Here is a 6,446-nt window from a genome sequence, read left to right on the forward strand (position 1 = left end):
GTATCGTAGCTCTGAGTCGCTTCATAAGCCGCCTTGGTGAGAAGGCCATACCTCTTTATCAGCTGCTCAAGAAAACAATCCACTTTGTGTGGACAGACGCGGACAACGAAGCTTTCGAGGCCGTGAAGAAGCAATTGGCTGAGCCGCCCATTTTAGCCGCCCCTATTAACAAAGAGCCTTTGCTCCTATAAATTGCTTCTAACTCTAAAGTAGTGAGTGTGGCAGTGGTTGTCGAACGCAAGGAAGAAGGAAAGGATTACCCGGTCCAGAGGCATGTGTACTTTGTCAGCAAAGTCTTGACCCTCTCCGAACAACGTTATCCATAGTGGCAGAAGTTGGTTTTCGGGATCTTCATGGCAAGCCGGACGCTGAAGCACTACTTCTAGGAGCATCCGATCACGATGGTTAGTTCTGTGCCACTTGGCGATATCATACAAAATCGTGAAGCGACTGGGCGGATTGCTAAGTGGGACATTGAGCTCGGTCGTCACCACGTGAAGTATATGCCCCGCACGGCTATCAAGTCTGAGGTCTTACTGGATTTCATCAACGACTGGACCGAGTTGCAAAGCCCCGAGGACAGACCTGATCACAGATATTGGAGTATCCATTTTGGCGGGTTCAGGCAACTGGAAGGCTCGGGGCTGGTGTGGTATTGACTTCCCCACAGCATGACAAGTTTTGCTATGTCCTAGGCTCATGTTCCCATGCACTAACAATGAAGCGGAGTACGAGGCTTTGCTCCATGGGCTTAGGATTGTCAAAGAGATGAACCTTAGTCGGGTTAGATGCCTGGGCGACTCAGATCTGGTGGCGCAACAAGTTTCCGGAACATGGTATTCCAGGGATCCGTTGATGGCAGCTTACAGGCGTGCTGTATCAGATGTGGAAGGTCACTTTCATGGTCATCAAGTTGATCATATTGACCGCCGGCTCAATGAGGCAGCAGACGCTCTTTCACGACTCCGCTCACAGCAAAAGCTGGTTCCTCCCAATGTATTTTTGGATATCGTGCATAACCCGTCGGTGAAGTTGCCTTCTGAAGAGGATATCGCAGTCCCTAACCCGGAATCTCAACTTGTGGCGGCTCTTCGTGCCACTCCGGATTGGGCGGCCCCTTACATGGCTTATTTGGCACAGGGCGAGTTACCATCTGATGAGTTGTTGACTCGCCAAATTATCCGGCGATGCAAATCCATGGTCATACATAAGGGCGAGTTGCATAAACGAAGCACTTGTGAAATTTTTCAAAGATGTGTCTCGCCCGAAGAAAGCCGTGCGATCCTTAATGAGATTCACGCTCGTGACTATGGTCATCACACCGGGTCATGATCGTTGGTATCGAAAGCCTTTAGACATGGATTCTATTGGTTGAAGTCTCACACCGATGTTGAAGACATAGTGCGCAGGTGTGATGGTTGTTAGAAATTTGCGCGTCAGATGCATGTGCCGGCTCAAGAATTGCAGATGATCCCAATTACTTGTCCTTTTGCAGTCTGGGGGCTCAAAATGGTTCGTCCTTTCAAAATGTCTTCCAACAAAAAGACCCATCAAATGGTGGCGGTTGACAAGTTTACCAAGTGGGTTGAAGCAGAGCTATTTAGCAGTTGCGATGCAGACACGGGTGTCAAGTTCCTCAAGAAGTTCATCTTCCTCTTTGGATATCCTCATAGTATCATCACTGATAATGGTACTAATTTATCCAAAGGTTCCATGCAAGAATTTTGTCAAAAGGAGCACATCCGGCTTGATGTCTCTACGGTTGCACATCCCCAATCCAATGGACAGGAAGAAAGAGCAAATCAAGAAATCTTGCGTGGGATCAAACCTCGACTCATGGTTCCTCTGGAATGTACTCCACGTTCCTGGGTTGAAGAGATTCCTTCAGTGATTTGGAGCATAAGGACTACCCCCAACAGGTCCACTGGTTACACGCCCTTTTCTTCGTCTACGGAGCTGAAGCGGTCATACCAAGTGACATAAGGCATGACTCGCCATGAGTCGCCGCTTATGTTGAGGAGGACAATGAGCTCGCGCGTCAAGATTCATTGGATGCTTTGGAGGAGGAGCATGACTTAGCCGCAGCACGGTTGGTGATTTACCAACAATACCTGCGGCGCTATCATAGCCGCAGAGTCAGAAGCCGGGTTTTTTAGGAAGGCGACTTAGTGCTTCGATTGATTCAAGATCATACTCGTATGCAAAAATTATCAGCTCCGTGGGAAGGACCTTTTGTCATCAGCAAAAGTCATCATAATGGTTCTTACTACCTGGTGGACCTTCGTCCAGATCGACCAATGACACAGGTAGAAACAACCCGGCCATGGAACATTGCCCACTTGCGTCCTTATTATACTTAGAGCCATGGGCTCCTTATCATTGTACATAGTTTAGTCCTTGTACTATTTTTATACATATAGCAATAAAGCCGGTGCCCATGAAATTCGGGGTCTCTGCCGTTTCAGCTTTTTGAAAGCATGAGTCTTTATTGTTTGATAAGCCACTGATGACGAGATGATGTATATACTTCTCGCCCCTCGTTGGATACCCCAAGTGGAAGGTGGAGATGTAGTTAGCAGCAAATTTTCCTCACACAGAGACTGTAAGGTTTATCGAACTAGTAGGACTCCTAGGATCAACAAGTAGGTGTCTCCCACCCTTACGCTAGCAGAAGACATGGACCTGCACACACAACAAATAACTTTGCTCCCAATGAGTACAGAGAGGATGTCAATCTCTCTGGCCATGTAGTTTGCAAATGATCAAAAAATAAGGGGGAAGGTAATAGTGATTGCAACTGAAAAGTAAATGAAAGCGGTAAATGATGGAGGTGTAAACAATGATGGTGATATGGACTGAGTCACATGATGTTCACTAGTGATGTCTCTCTCCCAAAATATAATAAACAACTATGCTAGGGTAAATAAATCACAGTTCGGAAATTGATAGAATTATGATCATACCGTAATGCTAATTGTACTCCTTAATAGTTAGAGGTTCAGTAGTAATGGGCAGTACGCCAAGACAAGTAGACCGTTTATTCATCTGCATCTACTTACTAATCATCCACCTTGAGATATCTATCCAGAACTTCTCTCTGGTATTAAGTTGCGAGCCCCACCCAAAGTGTAAACTCAAAGCAACGGACAACTGCATTAACGAACTATGCGTAAGGTAAACAATCCTTGCAACCGTGGTCACAAGCACCGTTGGTTTCTCCTTGGTGGCAAAAAGCACATCCCCTAGCTAGTCTTATGTTTCTGATACTCAAGCTAGACATCGAGGGGCCCGAACCCACAATCATGCATAACGCTCCCTCTTGGAGTTACGACCTACTACTTGACCAAAGTAATAAAAAGCAACAGAGAACATGCATAAATCACTAAGGCACATAATATAAAAGGATAATCAAATATATAACTCATAACAATCTGAACATAATCTCAAAATCCATTGGATCCCAACAAATCGAGCATAGCAATAGCAAGAGAATTACATAGATGCCTTGATCATGTAGGGCAGCTCAAAAGGACTAACAATTGAACCACAGGATTGGAGAGAAGACATCACATAGCTACTGGTCATCGACTCATGGTCCAAGGAGGACTACTCACGGCACGTCCACTACTAGAAAAAAGGCTATTAGTGGCGCACCTATTTTGCCTATTAATGGCGCACTATAGGTGCGCCACTAGTATCACGCCACTAATAATAAATAGTAATGGCGCACCCCTGGTGCGCCACTGTTAATATACATAACAGTGGCGCACCACCTGGTACGCCATTAGTAGGCCGAGAAGTGCGCCACTTCTGTGGGTTTACTAATGGCGCACTTGTAGATGGTGCGCCACTACTATGAATATTAGGATTTTTTAGCACATTTAGCACATCATCATCATCATCGTCATCATCATCATCATTGTAACTTGTGCACTTTTAGATGGTGCACAGGTTACAAAATACATTGTAGCACATCATCATCATCATCGTCAACTCTAACACATTGTAGCACATCATCACATCATCTCGGAAATAGCTAATAATCATCATAGTCATTACCACCAATACTATTTAATACAATGTAGCACATCATCACATCATCACATTGTAGCACATCATCACATTGTAGCACATAATAACACATTGAACCTAGGACATACTCCTGTGCTTAGGTAGAATATCAAAAAACAAGATAGGCTCTCACTCTCCATTATGGAGAATGGAGATCATCTTGTCTCCAATTCTTGGCCTACGCACAATGTTGCTTCCAAGTAACTCTCTAGGATAGACCATACATTTTTTTCAATCTTTGATTGTCATGACTTCATCGGTTTTAGAAATCCGGTATGGATGGGAGTACATCAGATACCTAGGATTACCTGGCCATGCTGGTCGTATCATCATAACATGAACGCTACCTCTTGGTAACATTATATGAGGCACACAATCTTCCGGGATTTTCTGTTGAAAAACATATTATTAGCTTTGTAGCTAGCAATGTAGTTTAGTTTTACAAGAATTTATGCAAAAGATGTAGGCCGGAGGGAGAAGAATGCGCCATTAGTAGTTTTTTTAAAAATGAAAAAAAATAGTAGTGGCGCACCGTGGACGTGGTGCGCCATTACTAATTAAAACTAGTAATGGCGCACTTTCCTTGGTGCGCCACTGGTAAGTGTAGGAAAGGGTGGGGGCCAGGTCAAAGATAGTAATGGCGCACCAGACACAGGGTGCGCCATTACTAATATGGACACTAATGGCGCACCATGCGTGTGGTGCGCCACTGCTATATAGCAGTGGCGCACCACATGCATGGTGCGCCATTAGAGTCCATATTAGCTATAGGCTTTTTTCTAGTAGTGGTCCGGCAAGCGGCCATGGCGGTGGAGAAGCTCCCGGAGGTCAATCCTCCCTTCGGCAGGGTGACGAGAAGAGGTCTCATGACGCTTCCGATCTCGGAATCCCCGCGGCGGTGGAATGATGGAGAAATTCACGATTCCAGAAAGTATGCGAGGGTTTGCTCACGGATCTCTAAATATAGGCCAAAGGAGGGCACATGAGGAGGAGGTGGGACCCACCCTTGCAACCTCCTGGCGCGGCCTAGGGCCTGGCCGCGCCAGCAGGCCGCCTGGGAGGCCCCTGGCCCCCCTCTAGCCCTCCTTCGGTGATCCCGAAGCTTCTGTTTCGCTGATTTTTTATATATTTTTTCTGGATTTTTTCGGGCTACGGAAAATTGGGTAACACTGGTAGAAAAAGGCCTGTTAGTCCCGGTTCCAGAGGCCAATTAGCCCCGGTTCTGGAACCGGGCCTGAAGGCCCAAACCTTTAGTCCCGGTTGGCTTACGAACCGGGCCCAAAGGGTCTCCACGTGGCCGTTGCGGGGAGCCGAGGGAGGAGGACCTTTAGTGCCGGTTGGTCACCCCAACTGGGACCAAATGGCATCCACGTGTCAGCATCTGGCCGAAGCTCGGTTTTTTGAATGGGGGGGGGGGGGGGTTGGGGGGTTTTGGAGGGTTAATTTAGTGGTTTCATATTATGTTAGCTACCTAATAGAGACAAGTGTCCACTACTAGGGAAAAGCCTAGTAGTAGCGCGGGTTTAGTGCCTACTAGTAGCGGGGGTTACCGCGCTACTAGTAAGGCGCTACAACTATTACTTACCAGCAGCGCGTGTAAGACGTGCTACTGCTAGTTAGACATATAGTTGTAGCTTGTATCATACCAGCGCTACTGATAAGATAACTATTAGTAGTGTTCTTGCAAACCCGCGCTACTAGTAATCTGTTTTTCATTATTTTAAATTTTTAGTGTATTTATACGCCGTTATACAAATTTTGATACAGTACCAATTAAGAGGTTGTTATATCATTATGTTCATGATGAATTATTATATCATTGTGAGGAAGAAACATGTATTTTATTCATCCAAATGAATCAAAAGTGATCAAAAGTTGAATTAGTAAGACGACGATCCTACTAATTCAACTTTTGGTCACTTTCGATCCATCCACATGAATCTAATCCGGTTTCCTTGCCCCAATGATCATAATAACAAATCATCATGATAATCATGATCAACATCATCATCATATTAATATAAAAACTCTTGCATCACTATAGCTAATAATCATCATAGTCATTACCACCAACACTATTTAATCATCATTTTCATCAATGAGGCATCACATAACAAAAGTTGGTTACTAGTCATAATCACAACTCCTCCTCCTCATTATCATCAACTATAACACACTGTAGCACATAATAACACATTGTACGTAGGACCTACTCTTCTCTCATAGGACCTACTCTACCCTCTCTTAGGTAGAATATCATAAAACAAGATAGGCCCTCACTCTCCATTATGGAGAATGGAGATCATCTTGTCTCCAATTCTTGTCCTACGCACAATGTTGCTTCCAAGTAGCTCTCTACGATTGACCATACATTT

This window comes from Hordeum vulgare, chromosome 6H (genome assembly GCF_904849725.1).
Source record: "Hordeum vulgare subsp. vulgare chromosome 6H, MorexV3_pseudomolecules_assembly, whole genome shotgun sequence".
In the NCBI taxonomy this organism is placed as follows: domain Eukaryota; kingdom Viridiplantae; phylum Streptophyta; class Magnoliopsida; order Poales; family Poaceae; genus Hordeum; species Hordeum vulgare.